General features: G+C 36.3%; 1 long non-coding RNA gene across 4 annotated transcripts; it reads right to left on the minus strand.

Annotated features, from left to right (window-relative positions):
* Positions 1-1,105: 1,105 nt before the first annotated feature.
* Positions 1,106-17,237, minus strand: LOC139712665 (uncharacterized). Of its 4 annotated transcripts, none has more exons than XR_011709587.1 (7): positions 17,163-17,237; positions 15,814-15,858; positions 13,714-13,824; positions 12,912-13,045; positions 11,799-11,871; positions 2,002-2,025; positions 1,106-1,273 (listed from the first exon to the last, which is right to left on the minus strand). It is a non-coding gene; the product is annotated as an uncharacterized lncRNA (long non-coding RNA). The 4 variants fall into 4 exon arrangements; XR_011709585.1 differs by having other exon boundaries at positions 1,134-1,270; XR_011709586.1 differs by having other exon boundaries at positions 1,178-1,270; positions 11,807-11,871.
* Positions 17,238-18,608: the final 1,371 nt, after the last annotated feature.

Here is an 18,608-nt window from a genome sequence, read left to right on the forward strand (position 1 = left end):
CGCGGCCGAGCCCAGTAGTGTAAAGGAACAAAATTGCGGGGCTTGGCCTCGCAATTGAGGTTATGCTCAACCACGGCTTGGCCGCAGCATGGTGCAGCCCCACACTGTAAACAGGGTCATAGAGTCTTCCTCAACTAACCCCACACCTAGAGCATTACTGAAGGTTTACATATATGTGCATACACAAAATATATGCATCAATTACAGACCAAGTCTCTCATTATGGTGAGACTCATGCATTTAGGGTCTGTCTCACGATTTCACACATAGTACCCATTTTTCTCAGACATCAAGTGAAATTGCAACTTGAACCAAAAATGAGGAGTGTAGCTAAAAGGATTGAAGTGATGCTTGCAATTGAAGGTGTATTTCCCTTCATCATGCCAAATTAGCAAACAATAGTCACTTAATTATGCACCAGATCCTTTATTAACAGCTACAAATTTAAAAAAGGCTCCTTACTGTGGGAGGGGGAATACCCTTCTCGTTTGCGCGAGCGCAAAGACACTAAGTCATGAAAATCTTGTTGTTAATTTTTTTTAAACTTTGCATCTTTGCAATTATTCAAAGGATAAAACAGAAAAAAAGACCCACACTTGCTTCTCACAATCATCATCTAATATCTAAGTCATAGCTTTGATCCATAATGGAAAAATGTAAAAATACTGCACATTTGCATTTCACATACTTCTACTTTTATGGTCTACATTTTGGTTTTGCCCTTAATCAAAGACGTTTCTGTGTCAATCACGAAAACAATATGGTGGTGTAAATGATTATGCTATGGGTCATTAACACGTTACCACTTGAGTGTCTCCAGGGACGGTGGCTTAACATGCCACTATGGCTAACTTACCGTACCTTCCAATACTACACATGATCTGATTACCACCACATAAACATAAAATTAATAATTATTGAGGTATTTTATGTTGCGTAAATCATTCCACAATACTTCAATTACATTTATACCCTTTGCTTTTGCATTTATCATGCATACTGTTCACTGTGCTTAGAATTATTGTAGATGGAAGAGAGTGGAAGTCCTGAGAAACTATTACGTTGCTCATCTGTTATCATCTGATATGAAGTGCTTGCATGTCAACCAAGTTTGATCCAAGATTGACAGCTGTCCACACAGTTGAAATAGATGCGATCCACACCTGGTCCAATTGACTGGTTTTGAGCCTTTAACCAGTAGAGTTCTACTCCCTGTGCTACACCAACGCTGCAAAGCAAAGCTGGTGTGTTCTCTCTGTTGGTCAAGACCCTGCTTTAAAATACATAAACAACATACTGTTACAAATGAAGTACACTGCTTATCTTTTAACATCGATAAAATGAAAGAACTGAAATATGTGTTGTTAGAATGGGAGAACATAAATATCATTATCACAAATGTTACGAAGAAAGTTACATTATGTTTTACATATTTTAGACAGATACAACCAATTTCTTGTAGTCATAACTTGCGAACACAACTGTACTGAAACATTCACAACTTCACATAACATCACATCACCTTTTATGTTAACCTTTCTTTTCATGAATACATACACCTATTTCTCTTACAGGAGTACAGCATATACATCATAGTTCTCTGGATGTATATCATGTTTAGCTACGATGTAAATTGGACAGAACAAAACTACACTTGTACAGTCACATTTATAAGAATAAGGAATATGTGAATAACATTTCATAAATGTAATATGGAATTAACAAACTGTTTCAGATCACAGACTTTAGATGATAGAACATATATTACAAACATTTCAGGGGAAAAAAAAATAATTCTGAAGAAACACCTGTGTATGCATAATTCTACAGGTTATGCTAATACAGCTTAAAAACACACCTGGAGAGATTATTGTGAGAATTTAATTTGAACACTGAGTATGATTGAGCCTGATTTTGTCAAAAAGTTGTGTGAAAAGTTAAATGCATACAAATCTGACAAAAAGTAGGGGGAAAAAAAAGCAAAAAAGAAATAAAACTCACCGGTGGAAACACTTGGGTACAAGGCTGGACATGATTGCGGCACAAGCACAGACCAGTTCATCATTCACCAGGCAAATGTAAAGACATAAAGATGTTAGCCATAAACACCTAGATGAAATACACCTAATTGATGCTTTTTTCATTTTGGCCAGTGCTTTATTCTCACTACCATGGGTGCTAAAGAGAAACAATGACATCAATCAATGAAAGCAAATGTTTGAGAAACAGGGGTTTGAAAACTCAAAACATTTTTCATAAATTTGCATGAAATCAATCAAAACTTGTGCTATGTAGCTCATAATGTTTACGTAATAAATACAATTCTTGCACCACATACATGATCACTCATGGATTTCACTCTATCTTCTCTGGTGAAATATTCATTTCTATCAATTACAACATATGCCTATTGATCAGGTTTTGCACATATAAATGCAACTCCTACTTTTTCCATTTATTTCAAAGCACTTTCATCAGCATTTACAATTTGATTTTCCTCAGCTCTAAACGCTCATCAAATAGTAACATAAACTTATCATTATCAGCATTTAATTCTCTGAAAAAAAATATTTTTCAAAATGATTATTATGCCAAAATCTACCTTTCTGCACTGTCATTTTCTGGGCTATGTTTTATTTCTGTTGTGCCTGTTCTATTTTTATTCTTTGTCTATTCTATTTCAATTCCATTTTCTGTCTTTTGTTTTATTTCTGTTCCATACTGAACTTGTATCTTCCTTTTATAGTTACATTTCCAACAATGATATTTAGAGAAGAGCAACTACCAGCTCAGCTACTGCTTTGTGAAAAGGGTTGATAATTCTCACCTAGATTCAGCATTACCACTTCATAAATTTTTAATATCACCACTATTGCTGACATACATGTAACATTATAATTACAGTCCTTTAAATCATTTTTGCAATTACACAATTTATGTGTTTTTCCTTCTTCTTGACATGCAAGCCCACATTTCTTTCAACAAGCAATCAAAGATCATTGTTTCTGTTGCATGCTCTTGTCGTTGTCTATTTATTTTTTCTTTATAATGTCAATGTGTTATGTAGTACTTTTATTGTTGCCCAAGTTTTGTTTCCTGTGCACAATCAAGGTCGCTTCAGTGGATCTCTCCACCCTTTGCACACTTTGCTCATGGCACACTGTTTTCCTCACTTCAATCACTTCAGTATTCATTACAATTTAATATTATCATAAGGTTTCACTACTGTTGAACATTCTGTTCATTTCATTCATCATATTTCATCTATTCTCCATAACATCATAAAAATATGTATGATGAAAGATGAAAATATATTTCATTTGATTTCAGCATTGTGAAAAAAACCTTGAATAAACATCTAATGTTATTAGTAAAAACAAGTTCAGTGAAACAGTATTCAAATAGCTTCATGGTAACTGTAGTAAAGGCGAATAACTTCAATGGTGAGATCATTAATACCTATACTACATACATGACCGATAAATGTGCCACCTTCTGTTGTAGCATCAACTTCATGTTGTTGATATTCATAAGAACACATCAAATTATGCCAAGCAAATCACTTGAACCTTGTCTGAGAATTTCATTAAATTCACCAATAACTATGCTTTTTGTGCTTATTTGGTGCAATTCAACAACTAATTTCCATAATTTCTCACATTATTTTTGGGTCATATTTAGGAAGTCTATAATCACTGAATTGTCACTTTCTGTCTCATAATGTCGCTGTTTTCTGTAGTACTAGTAGTCATACTTTTGTTGAAGTCTTGTTTCATATTCACAAGCATAATCTTCCCAGTGGAACCCTCCATACTTCACATGTTTTACTCATTGCAATTTTTTTTTTTAACTTCAAACACCTCAGTATTGATCATAAGTATCACTTCTACTCATTTGTTTTTGAATTGCTGTATGCTCTGTCCTATTCACACTTTTTTATTTTCCTCATTCTGTATTACAAAAGGAAATATGATGACAAAAGAAAATAAATATCAATTGATTTGAATATATGTGCCACATTACTTTGCGTAAACTCAAGACATCACTCATCAGAACTGTATTTTGATAGCCTCATGGTAACTGTAGTAAAGTGGAATAACTTCAACATGAAGTGAGTCTATACCTGTGCTATATACATGATCAATCAATGTATTACCTTCTGTTGTAGCATCAAGTACATGTTGTTGATATCCGTAAGAATACATCAATTTATGCACACATGAATCACTTGAACCTTGTCTGAGATTTTCATTGAAGTCACCAATAACTATGCGTTTCGTACTTCTCTGCTGCAATTCTACGAGTAGTCTCTTCAGTTTCTCACAAAATTGTTTCTTATCATATCTGGGAGGTCTATATATCACAGAAATGAGACATGAAGGACAAGTTACTGCAAATGTAATATATTCTAGATTATTGACATGTAAATCCAGCCTACTAATAGATTTGATTTTACTGTACACTGCAACTCCACCATGTGCTTGATTTTTCAGTGCCGAAAATAAGGGACTTTCATCTGAATAAGATTTTGACCGAGGTTGATTGTACATTTTAAAATGATCTAAATTCACATCAAAAATGTCATCATTAAGCCAAGTTTCAGTTAAACAAATAATATCAGAATTTCTACATAGGAGGTTTGATTGGATATCTTTGAAATGTGCTTTAAGACCTTGAATGTTATGTAGCATTATATTCAGAGTCGCAACAGAAACATCATTATCAAAGCTCTTTTCATCAACAAATGTTGGCATGTTTTCTAAACTTTCTTTAACAGTTGGATTGCAATATATAACTTTGGGATCAAAATCTTCAATAGTTAGTCCACGTATTGATGTGACACGGCTCAGAGCAACATATGCTTGTCCGGGCAAAAATATATTTTTCAGAGAAACAACAGCTTTTTCCATTGTCATGCCCTGTACTTTATGTATTGTGCATGCATATGCTAATTTCAAGGGAAATTGTTTCCTCGTATATTTTTTCCCAATTGATTCCTGTTGCATTTCTATTGACTGTGTTCCTACTTTTTCATTGTCAAATTTCACAAGCACACTTGAGGGTCTGGCATTTTCATTTACTCTTACTAAGTCAGTTACAGTGCCAATGCAGCCATTTGATAAACCTTTGGTCACATTCACATTTTTGATCAGCATCACTCTAGAATTTTCAGCAACCCAAAGATATGCTGGCAAAGAAGCTTTAGTACATCTCCGTGGCTTGTCACATGCTTTGTTTTTACCCTTATCGCCAAGTTCAAAATCTTCTGCATCAAGACAGATGATATTTGTGCATTTCTTGTGAAGCATTATTTTATTCCAGTCATTTACTTGTTTGTTTGAAGAATATATATGCAGTGCATCCTCACATTGCTCTCCAGTTTGGCATGATTGAAGAACTGCAAAATCATCACTTGATAATTCATCTTTCTTTTCTTTTACCCTTAATTTGTTCAAAAGAACAGCAAAGTCTGCATCATCCTTTTGTCTCATTATTTCATCCAAGTTAATCATAGAGAAGTTGTCTGTCCATAAAGAACTTTGCAATGTATCTTTATACAAAGGAGTACCTTTTACTGGGGGTAACTGATAAAAATCTCCAACTGCAATAACTGAAACCTTTCCAAATGGAGCATCATCACGCGTCTGCTTTATTTGCCTTAAACGTCCATGTACATACCACAGTAGCTTCTGATCAACCATGGATATTTCATCAATTATTAGTATCTGTAATTGGCCCAGCTGAGTACGTAAATGACTTATCTTTTCTTCTCCAAGGGGTTGATAAGGTAATGAAGCAGAAATGGGTATGGACAGTGCATTATGAATAGTACTACCATCAATATTGTAGGCTGCAATTCCAGTTGGAGCTACTTTCATAATTGAAAGATCATCTGGATTATGCATCATTTTACCTAGAATTCTTGTCCCTTCATTACATATGCATTTCACCAGATGACTTTTTCCTGTTCCAGCACCACCTGTCACAAATATCTGAAACGGTGTGGCTTCTTTTCCATTAACTCTGTCAAGACACCATTGTCGTATTTTGTAGAACACTTTTTGCTGCTTGCTGTTTAAAGTTCTTAATAAGACATTACTGTCTTCTCTCGAAATGCTACATGATCGAAATTCTATGCCATATGACTCTTTCTCCTGAGATTTAGATTCAAGATCTGGGATTCTAAACTCATTGTCAGCATCTTCAACTTCTACATGGATTTTAGCTGTTTCATGTCTTTCAACTTCTGTTTCTGGACAGAGTAATCCCCATGCATCTTCTTGTGCACCAAATTTCTCAAGATATTCTTGTGCCTGATCAATTGTATCAGCGTTTTTTTCATACTGCCTGAGATTTTCATTGGCAATACTTTTGACACTTTCCAAATTCTTATTAAACATTCGAACAGATCCATTTTGATAAAATTCCTCATATGTCAAAAATTGGTCAGGTTTTAACTGTTTATCAGTACGATATGGCAAAAATAGTTGCAATATACTCTGATAATATTTTTCTGGGGTTACAGTCGGTGAAAAACGAGGGTATCTCACTACAGCATCATTGGTTCTTGTTCTTTTTTGTATATAGCCCAGCTGATCTCTCAATTTAAACACACTCTGTTTCTGTTTCTTACCCTTTATATCAGATTCACTGAGTAGTCTATACTTTGAACAAAATGTGGCTAAACACATATTTTCAAATTCAAAACCATCAGGTCGGGCTTTATATTTATCAATTCTGCTTGGCATCCATGGGCTCCTATCATCATCGTCTCGTCTGCTTTGAATAACACTCAGTGGTAGACTCATTCTCACAGGGTTTGGTCCAACAGGTATAAACTCTACTTTTCTTGAGCACTCTTTCAATCTCAGGCCACAAACACGATACACACTTTCTTGTGCTGAAACTTCACGGTTTTGCATATACACATGTCCTATTTCTTTCATACTCTTTCGAGCATCTTCATTGCCCTCTCTCATTTCACTTTCAGCATTTTTCAAGAGCAAACTCATTTCTCTTTCTGCTTTTGACATGTATGACACAACATAAACAATGCAGGCATACTCATTTGTTATATACTGCAAATCCATATTGGCATTCCAAGCTCTGAGTAAGAATGAATTATATTGATTAACCCATATATCTTTTGGATCTCTTTTCATGACTACATCTTCTTTTGTAGCTACAGCATTATAGGCATCTTCAAATTCCTTTTGAGACATCCCAAGAGCTTCAAAGAGCTGCCTAGCATTATCATATTTGCCTTCCACACATGATGAATTCTTTACTGCAGACAGAACATCTTGAGCCTCATCTGTAACTTCTGGATTATCATCAGGCTTCACAACAAATGTTTTCTCAGAAGGTGGTCTTGGAAAATTAAATCTACAGGAGGTTCCCTTTTTCTTGCATGATTTTGAATGTTTCTTTGAGTGAAGCTGAACATTCTTCACTATTTCATACAGTTCTTCATCTTCATCCTCACATGGAATGTTGCATGAAATATACTTATCAATAAAATCTATGACAGTTTCATCTTTCTCGACACCCAAATTAGGTGCATTTTCAACCCAGAATAAACAGTGTGTATGTGGAGATCCTCTCTGTTGAAATTCAATCCTGTAAAAATAGTCAATTATCTTGCCAATAGGTTCTGCCTCAGAAAGAATCACTCTGTTCAAAAATGCATGAAAGCGTTTATCAAACATACGAGCTACTGTCACTGGATTTGATTTTAATAAATTACACTTATCTGTCCAATCCAGATCACTTGCTTTTCTCCCATCACCTTGTTGATTTAGCAATGTGTTAATAACTTCAGGCCATCTCATTTCAGCTGATGAAAATGATGCAAACCATGTAGGCTTTCCAAGTTGTCTAACCATTGCTAATACATCTTTCTGTGTAGATTGCCAGTATGGAGGTGTTCCTCGTATTTGTTTCAGAAATTTATATCCTTTATTCGAATCCAGTATCTCATGAAGTTTTCTTGCATCCTTTAGATCTGAACATCGCATCAATGTGGAATTATCTATTTTCTCTGAGCTTTTTCTGACAGCTATAGAAACACTAGAAAGTATTTGTTGCAGTTCATAAATACACTGAGCATAGAAAATATATTCTGTATTTTTTGCAAATCTGTTGTCTACATGCATCAAACGATTATGCAAATAACGACCAAGTGTTACTTTAATGTACCTGGTATCATGAAATGTTGGCTGGCCTGTTGGAAACAGAGCAGGAAAACATTTTGCCTCATTACTCTCATCCATCAATAGTGACACAGGACTATTCTTTTCACAAGGAGCACAGCATATAATATCATCAAAAAACTGATCAAGCACTTCTTGTCTCATATCGACCTTCTGCAAACATGTGCCCAACTGAATGCCTTGTAATCGTCCATCTTGATCATCCTCTATATCATCATCATCATCATTAGTTTCACTTAAATCAAATAGTTTACCACAAGCTGTTTTACTATTTTTGTCTGATAAATCAGAGTCCCATTCGCTATCAATAGCAATATCAGAATACCACTTATTATTCTTTTTCAAATATTCCAATGCAGCTAGGACATTGTTTTTCTTGACAAACTGATATTCATAATGTCCTTTATATGACAGTTTCCTCTTTAGCTTTACGCGAATTAATTGATCATCAGTCTCCGGTCGAGGTAATATCTTTACAGTTTCATTTGTGCGTGAAGGTACACAAACTGTTGGGCCATGCACTCCATATTGTCCTCCTTTAGGCAAATTCAAAACTTTCATAAATGGAATGTTTAGTGCAATCAAATGTGTTTCCAACTGATTCAGATTTCCAAGTTCCGCAGGAATAGCACGTAATTCTAAATTATTTCTGCTAGCTTCAGCAGGCATATTACCAGCTAATAATTTCCTGTGGCAAGTGTAACAAACCCATAAAAAATTTCTTGATGACTTTACTATTTGACAGTCAATATCACAGTCATCGCTGCATGTATGTAAATACTCCTCCTTTAAGCACCTCAAATCGTTATATTTTGCTTTTGTACACTTCAATACTTGATTCTTGAATAATAATTTCAAACATACGCAACATACATATTCAGGGCCGTGTGAAACAATTTCCCTAAATTTTTTCAAAACATGGTCACAATTTCTCATATTCATTTTTTCTTGTTTTTTTCGTTTCATGTTTCTCATTGCAACCTGCTGTCTGTACAAAAAATTTGTCTTGTACTTAATGTTTGAAACTTTCCTCATAATTTTCTTACGCCTCTCTCTGAATAAAGCATTGTTTTGATATCTAGCTTTCCTCATTTTCTTAAGCCTTTCTCTATGTAGAACATTGCACCCATAGTTTACTTTCCTCGTTGTCTTCAGCCTTTTTCTGAATGAAGCACTGTTTTGATATTTGGCTTTCATCTTTGTTCTCATCCTTTTCTTAATTTTTTCTCGAAATGAAGCATCATTTTGGTATCTAGCTTTCATCTTTGTCCTCATCATTTTCTTGATTTTTTCTCTTAATAAAGCATTGCGTTGATATCTAGCTCTCATCTTTCTGCTCATTGCTCTCTTGACATTTTCTCTGTAAGTAGGATCGAACAAGTACCTGTTTCTTTGTCTCTCCTTAATTTCTCTTCTCTTTTCGAACCGGTAAGGTTCATCTGTTTGATATTTTACTTTCTTTGCAGCTGCATTTTTTAGTTTGCGGAATAGAAAAGGCTGAACATCTGATAAACATTCTATTTCTAACTGTCTTTGCTCATTTTTTTTCTTTTCTCTCTGTGCTCTCATTCGATCTCTATTTTTTCGTCTGGTAATATTTGCATTACTTTTTTTTCTTTGTTTTTTCCTTTTTGTAGTTTGCCTTGTAGTTTCAACTTCTTCAGATTCTTCACTATCCCTACTCATTTTAACAGCACGTTCAATGTCATCCTCTAAAACTTCATTGTTCAATACATTTATTTGACAATCACCGACTTGTTTCGTAACTTTTCTCTCAGTTGTGAGTCTTCTCTTTCTTGTCACAGGCGTTTCCATAGCGGTAATGTTTTGTGGTCTTGACAAGTTTTGGCATGAACTTAATGTTTGGATCCTTGGACATACAGACTCTACAACATCGTAATGATTGCCATTTGTGTGTTGCAAGTAAACACCTCTTTGTGATGTAACAATTCCAAACTGAAGTTTGCTTGCACCAAATAATTTCCATTTTGAACAGTTTTCTTCATATGTATAAATATCAGTATCTAGTAGATTTGATAAGGCCATTATTTCCAATTCTGTAGCCCATGTGCCATTGTTGAATACTCTTTCCTTTGCAATGTATTTTACAACATCTGTGTATCCTGATTTTAAAAGGCTTACATAATCTTGCTTGTTTTGTAAAATATGCATAACTGTTGCTTTTCGAACATCACGGTGTGAATCTTCCTTGCCACATGTGACATATGACATAGCTCTGTAAAAGCAATTTCCATCACCACTAATTTTATAGATAGTTAATGGTTGTGACAGGACAGTAATATTACCATTTTCCACCATATCTTTTGGCACATCATTACTGCTACATTTGTCATTAACCTTTATGCCTAATTTGCAACAAAACTTCTCTCTGTCAAATTTATTCACAGGTGTGTACATGAGATTAATCTTTTTAATTTCTCCCACTTGCTTCACCTCGGATGCATCAACATCGACTACTGTCTGTTGACATGTGTTTTGTAATGGAATTTGTGTCTCTTGCAAGTTTGACACCATTATTTGTTTGGACATCATTTTCTTCACTCTAACACTGCCTTTCTTCAATGTCAAGTTTTCGGTAGCCTTAGATGATTCATGATGACTTTCTTTTTTACTTTCCACATTTGCATCTGAATTCACATGAAACACACTTAATTTTTCATCCAAAGTACTAGACTGAACAGCAGTTACACTTTCAACTACATCAAAATGATTGCTTCCAGTGAACACAATATATATGCCTCTTTCAGTTGTTACCTTGTTATAGTACCCCGGTTTCCTTGCAGACAAAATTTGCCAATTTTTTGTACGATCATCATACACATATATATCACAATCTAGCATATGTGCCATTGAACTAATATCAGTGTGACCAGCCCATGTTCCTAAATCCATCAATTTCTCTTGAAGTACAAAGTCCCTGACATTCTGATATTTCACTGTGTTAATTAAATTTTTAAATAAATCACCCGTTTCCAGTAAATGTGCCACATTGGATTTCCTGAGCATGAAATGGTTTCCTTCACTGCCAGTAACTACATGAGAAATACTTCTGTAAAAGCAGTTGCCATCACCCATAACTCTCTTGATATTTACAGGTTTCCTCATACACAAATTTTCATTTGTATCTTCCACTGGTTCACTGGCTGCGCCACAGTAATTGACATTTAATCTATTGCACAAACACTGCTTGTCTACATATGTAATTGGTGCAAATTTGAAGTTTCTATCTCTTCTTTGTGTTGTCTTTTCAAGTGAAACAAATTCAACTTCATTCTCACTTCCATAGTCATCACTGCTTACATTAACTCTGGTTTCCTTTATTGTTACATTTTGAGTCTCATCACTATAACTCAGATTTCTTTCAATATGATGACAATGTTGCGAATAGTCGCTGTTTTGATCATTTATATTCCCACACGCAGTATTTAGGGTCTTTGATCTCTTAGAGCCACTAGTTGTCAATACATTTTTCTTAGAATTGAATTCTACTGCCAGACCGGTTAATTCAAACTGAGTAGTACGTAAATCACATGCCATAGATTTTGCCAAATTCAAACAGTGTACCTGTATACCTTGCCATGATGAAATGCTAAGCAAGACACTGCATCCATCTTGTACCAAGTATCCATCATGACTTCTGGAATGAGAATCAAACACATAATAACCACTGTGATGCCTAATGATTGCAAATGTACTCTCAGCAAAATTCATAAGACATGCATCATATCGGCACAGTTCTTGTTCTAATGCTTGACTCAATGGCAAAGCACCAAAATTTGACAAATTGTTTTGATCTCCTTCCAACACTCCATATTTCGATTCACCATAGGTTATTTGAAATTTTTCATCCAGAATATGAAGTTCCTTCGGTAATTCATCTATCATTACAAGCTCTTCATTCAGTTGTGAATCCTTCTTTATGTAATAATACAACTCATTCCCAAGTGTCAGAATCTGATCAAGATCACGAGGTCTCATTTCGATTCCATTCTTTGTTTGAATGTAGAGAACTGCCACAATAGAATTACATGCACATTGTTTGCCAGCAGTATAACCAAATCGTTGATCACCTTGATTAAAATTTCCTTGTGCGATTGTTTTAGTCAGAGGATATGATTGCCTTCTATCATATTCTGAATCTGAAAGAGAAACAGGCTTACAGACACGTTCTTCAGTCTCTAAATCATTTGCAGCTGGTTCACCATCTAATATAAGTACAGACGATTCTTGAACATCATATGAATTATGGTGGTCAACACTATTTGCAGAACCAGCATTCATTACTATGCAATCAGATGGATTAATAGTTTTTTCACGTTCAGGCAGGAATATTGATTCATTACAAACTTGAACACACATGTTTTGCATACCTGAAACAGGTTTGTGACACGGAGAGTGAACATTTACATTTGTAGTAGAATTCACAGAGAACAATTCATTCACTGATATTTGACTGTCACCTTCAACATCTTTTGTTTCGCTGTAACATGGGTTTAGTTCATGCATATCGTGGATTCTGTCACACTTCACTTTGGACATATCATTCGAGCCTGTGTTGTCTCTATTTGTGGAATTACTGTCCTCACGGTCAGATATTTCATTCTTACACAACTTTTCATTCTTTGCTGCATGTTCTCCTTCAAAAATGTCATGTTTCACCTTTTCATTGTTACGCACCTGTGAGTCAGCATTTTTAACCACTGGCACACTTTGTTTGTTGCGGATCTTCGTGAAACGACCTTTCTTTCTTGGTTGCCGTGCATTTCCACCTCCATAGAGCCTGTTTACATTCCAAACTTCTTTTTCAATGTCTGTGGAAAGGACAGAGACACATGTAGCCTGATCACCACTCAGTACGAAACATCCATTAGTCATATTCGGAGTGCTTTTAGCCACATCAGCCCAACTTCTCTGTGTTTTTGCATAGATTTGCTCAGAGTATTTTGCCATAACATGAGGTGACTGAACACACTTTGAATATACATTCAATACAGATTCAGTATACACCTGCAGACTATCATTTCGTTCTGTGTCCAAGTTTCGATTCATATTTCGCTTCACGAGTTCACCATGTTCTTCTTGCCTTGTTTCTACTTTTGATTTTTTGCCTTTGCTGGTCTTGGCTCTTCTCTGTTTTTCAAGATAGTAGCCTTTCATTGCTTTGCCAATGTAGGTCACGCCAGGTTGGAGAATCACACCATTTACTGATCTCACTGTGCTCTTGTTATTGGTCTTGGTCTTAGGATTGTTAGTCATTGTTTGGGATGTTGTCAGTTTGGCCTTCTCAATCACTTTTGTCTTCCTTGATTTCACAGTTGTCCAACCATCATCAACTGCAGTTTCTAATGGTTCAAATTGCCTCCTAGTGAGATTTGAGATGAATGTCGGATCTGATTCATCTCTGTCACAATTTGCTCTTTCCTCCACACACACATTTGTCATTTCTAGAACACCACGTTTGTTCTTTCTTCTCACATACCTCTTTTTCAGTCTCATCTTCGTTGGTTTCTTTCTCTGGTTGCTCTTGCGTGATGTAAGTGAAACATCAACATGAAAATCTTCATCACCAAGGTCTTCGAGAAGTTCGTATCTATTGAAATGACAAGGAATGCCAATTTTGTCAAAGATGCGATGGGCAATATTATTGCTTCCACATGCTGAACATATCCAAATCAACCTTGCATCACACATTCTAGCCTCATGAGAAATAGTTCCTGTACACATCACATGAAACTGCTTGCCACAATCCTCACATGGTACTCTGCTTTCATTTTCATTGATCACACTGCAACATGCATCACATTCACTGACCTCTACATTTCTCATCAAGTCACAACTATGGAGGATATCTAGGATATCACCAATAACAATCTTGAATTCACTTGCTTCCATTGTCAAACTACAGGGCTTTCGAATCTTTGAAAGTATAATGGTACCTATTACTAAATAAATGTATATCAATCAACTGTCAATCAACACAGTTATATTCCTTGAATCACTATACTTTTATGAATCACACCTACTCCACTAGTACTGCGATTGGTAACAAAATTGTCGGATTGAATAGCTTTGAAAGTTGCACTAATACATGTGTACAGTACATGTACTATATTTCACTGCAATACAAATTCCAGCAGTAAGCTGCAACACCGATCCATATAATGTTTCTACCAACAGGTGGGGATATTTCTACAATGTTTGCTTGTTTCTAGCAACAGGTGGCACTCTTTGTCTGTTACGTGCTTCAATTCCTACTTTATAGAAAAGCTATGCCAATTTCCTTTTACGATATCTGCCAACAGAAATTTCAGCTTCAATTCTCTAACATTTGATTTGACTAAATTATGCCTTTATCTCGAGATTATGCTCTTTGTAAAAAAGGTTACAATTTTACCAATTATGCTTTTGCCTTAACTGCACAATAATCGGTCTCCCTTATATGTTTTTCTCTTAGGGTAGGGTCTTTCGCAACAAAAATTTCAATTTCACCAATTATTCTTTGTCTTCACCGACAATTAAAGAAACAGTAATGTTTCTGTTTTGAGATGACTCCTTTTGCAATAAAGGTATGTCTTTTACTAATTGTGCTTTTGTTTTCACAGCCCAATATTTATAAATAGCCCTTTAAGGTGCAATATTAACGTCTCTCCCTTCATTTACTATGACTAAAATGCTTTTATCTGAAGATGGCGCTCTTCAATTATTCTTTTATCCTATTAACAATTAACGAAAATTCAAGACTCAAGATACCAAAAAATATTTTTACATAAAATTTTTAGTATACTTCTCGCCTCACCTCATAAATTGTTTCTCACACTTTTAACAATTCCTTCAAAATTTCAACTCCTAGCTATTAGCTCTTGCCAACTGTAGTTGATTTATTTGCAGCAACTTTCAATGCAGAATATATCAAATATCAAATAATCCTTGAAGGTGCAAATTTTGTCTACCCCAATTAGTTTACAACACTATAATGCTTTCGTCTTATGACGGCACTCTTTAATAATCTTTCAGTGTAATCTGGACTCTTAAACACCTTTTCTCAAATTAACTGTTTCTATTTTCAAGTTTCCAGCAAACTTCTCGCCTTCTCTAGGACAATTCTCTTTCCAGTTTTTAACTATCCTTTTAAAGAATGCACTCTTTCATTCAAACACTCTTTAAAACTCTGTTATTCTGCTTAATTTTTACTCCTTTTTCGTCAACTCTCACTCTTCCTCTCTTTGATTTCACTCTTTTTCTCTTTGACTCTAACCCTTTCTGCCTCTGATTCTGAAACTTTCTCTCCTTCTGATACTGTCTTATTCTCATGCACTCAGAAGTTCTCTGTTCTCAGCTTTCTTCAAGTTCAAGTTAAGGTATTTCAGGTAAAGTTCAAGTTAAGGTATTTCAGGTAAAGTTCAGGTATTTCAGGTATATTTCAGATATTTCAGGGATGAGTTCGTGAATTCCAGGATGAATTTCCAGATGTAATCTCAGTGAATATTCACTGAATATTCAAGGATGAAGGTGAAATGGTATGAGATGAAATGTAGGATGAAGATGATTCAACAAATAACAAACACAAACACAAACGTACTTTCAACAAAGACCAACATAAATCTCCTTCCAAAGCAACCAGTACCTGCAGAAAGAAAAGAAAGGAAAAATACAAACGTTACAACAATACCTGTATAGGCTATACAGTGAACTCTCTACAATTATCACTGATACGACGAAGTTCACTATAACAAGGTAATTTTTTTGTGGTCCTAGATTGTAATTTCAATTTGTATTGTATTATTTTTGTAACCCTGATATAACAAGGTTTCATTATAACAAGCACATTTTTCTGGTCCTGAGGACCTTGTGTTAAGGACAGACCACTAATAATGTGAGGTACACACATTCTGAAAATACATACCGGTACTTGAGAGGAATATGAGGCACAACACCCAAATTTTTTATACAAATCTTTGTAAAATTATTTTACTGTTCCTGCAATCTAAACAATTCTTATAACAAAGGAAAACCATCTTTTAAACTTATAATCTTGCTTAAAAACACATTTTTCACTGTGCACACATCTGCACAGGGAAACCCTATTGTTATAACACGGTCAGCATAACTCAGTGAAATTAGGTCAAAGTCAAGCTTGTGATGTGTAATTGTGGGACTACATATTGGAAAATAAATGACTTCTCTTCAGTTACATTTCATGATTAAACAGGAATGATACTTCTGTATGACAAAACAAGGTCCAGGCTAAGTAACGTTATATTTCTTCCCCTGCATGCCCCCTATAAAAAAAGGTGAAATGAAAGGGTTGTTGTTGTTGGTGGTGCTTAAAGGCGCATCATTCAATATTGAATATTTACGGGACAGGAAAGGGGGACAGGGAATATTTACGGGACAGGAAAGGGGGACAGGAATCACCGCTATATAGCACTGTAAAATACGCCCTCTACTGGTCGTGGTGTTAGCTACGCATTAAAGTATGGCGCCCGCATCTCGCCCAGATTTGGCAGAAGCAAATCACCAGAGTAACGCTAAGCCCTCTTAGTCAACGTCAACTCTTAAAGTAGGTTCTTTGGAACTTAGCCTTCCTAGTAATTACATAGCAAATCATGATATGGCTCACACCTTGTCCATTCAGGAAACGCGGTCTAACGTTAAAAACTTCGCAACTTCCTTCCTGATACTCCTGACATTTAAACGTACGGTCTACGCACTACAACAGCTTCGTACACGTATAGGGCCTGAGCTGTGGTGATACGATGGGCATGTCCCCAGACACTACTGAACACATAAGAGTGATACTACTGATAGACCCTAACGTTTATTATAGTCACTAACACTAACAGCACCACGACTACACACATGAAATTTTGTTCTAAAAACCCAAACATCTGTGTTTAGGCATGCCTGCGTTTACAGACTAATACCCACCTGGTACTCGAACTCCAAACTAATCAAACCGTCAGTCTCACGCAAAGGTCTTCAGAAGTCGTATTTGTGAGCCTGTCACTGCGCTGCCACGCCAATGCAGTAGGTTACGAATTGACAAACACGTACACCACCTCCGTATTGTGTATGTGGGTAAGGTACTACGCATAAAGCATGGAGCTACTAACAGAGTAGAGCCATGGTATAAGCGTACGAGCACGCGTGCGCTTCTATACTCTTTGGTACGTACGTACACTCCACGCAGGCATGCACTGTGTGGATCACGGAGGGAGCACTGCGAGAGACGCGATACTACCATGGAAAGCCCGTCGCACACGCCCGAGAATTCGTGGGTGTTTCATAAAGCTGTTCGTAAAGTCACCAACAACTTTCGACCGACTGGTGATCAGTTCTTGTGCTGAATTATTGAAATTCTAATAACTATAGCAATCGAAAAGTGATCACCAGTCGCTCGTAAGTTGTTCGTAACTTGATATACGAACAGCTTTATGAAACAATTTACGCACAACTTTGTCTTCACATACTAGCAGGGGCGTCACCAGCTTTTTTTCAAGGGGGGTGCGTTTTGACACTAAATGTTTACGAGATTTTTTGGACAGACATTTGGAATATAGGAAGCTCTCAATCCCTAGACTTTTACTGTTTTTTGAGGGAAACCAAGCGGGGAAAGGGTTAGGGTATACCCCCTATAAATGGATTATGGAATGACGGTGTGAAACGACAAATTACTGGCAGCGATATCAGGAGAATGGCATGACGACTACATGCGAGCGAGGGGAGCGAGCGAGCTTGAAAATTTTGACATTTTACAGTCCAAAAACTGCCGTTTGTAGCCATATTTTTTTGCTTTGTAAATTAAGGGGGGCGCACCGGGCGCAACTGCTGGCAATTACTGGCAGCAACATCAGGTAAACTGCATAGTAATTAAATGCGAGCGAGCAAAGAGAGCGAGTTTGGAAATTTTGACATTTTACATTTGGAAGTAAAGGAGGCGTGGGGGGGGGGGGGCGCAACGGGTGCAACTGCCGGTATTTACTGGTAGCAACATCAGGAGAATTGCATAACAATTAAATGCGACCGAGGGGAGCGAGCGAGCTTGAAAATTTTGACATTACAGTCCAAAAACTGCCGTTTGTAGCCATATCTATTTGCTTTGGAAATTAAGGGGGGCGCACCGGGCGCAACTGCTGGCAATTACTGGCAGCAACATCAGGTGAATGGCATAGCAATTAAATGCGAGCGAGCGAAGAGAGCGAGCTTGAAAATTTTTGACATTTTACAGTCCAAAAACTGCCGTTTGGAGCCATATTTCTTCGCTTTGGAAATAAAGGAGGGGTGGGGGCGCAACGGGGCGCAACTGTCGGTAATTACTGGCAGCAACATCAGGAGAATTGCATAACAATTAAATGCGAGCGAGCGAGCGAGCGA

This window comes from Diadema antillarum, unplaced genomic scaffold, assembly GCF_040938485.1.
Source record: "Diadema antillarum isolate AM-2024a unplaced genomic scaffold, OU_Dant_1.0 seq00001838_RagTag, whole genome shotgun sequence".
Lineage (NCBI taxonomy): Eukaryota > Metazoa > Echinodermata > Echinoidea > Diadematoida > Diadematidae > Diadema > Diadema antillarum.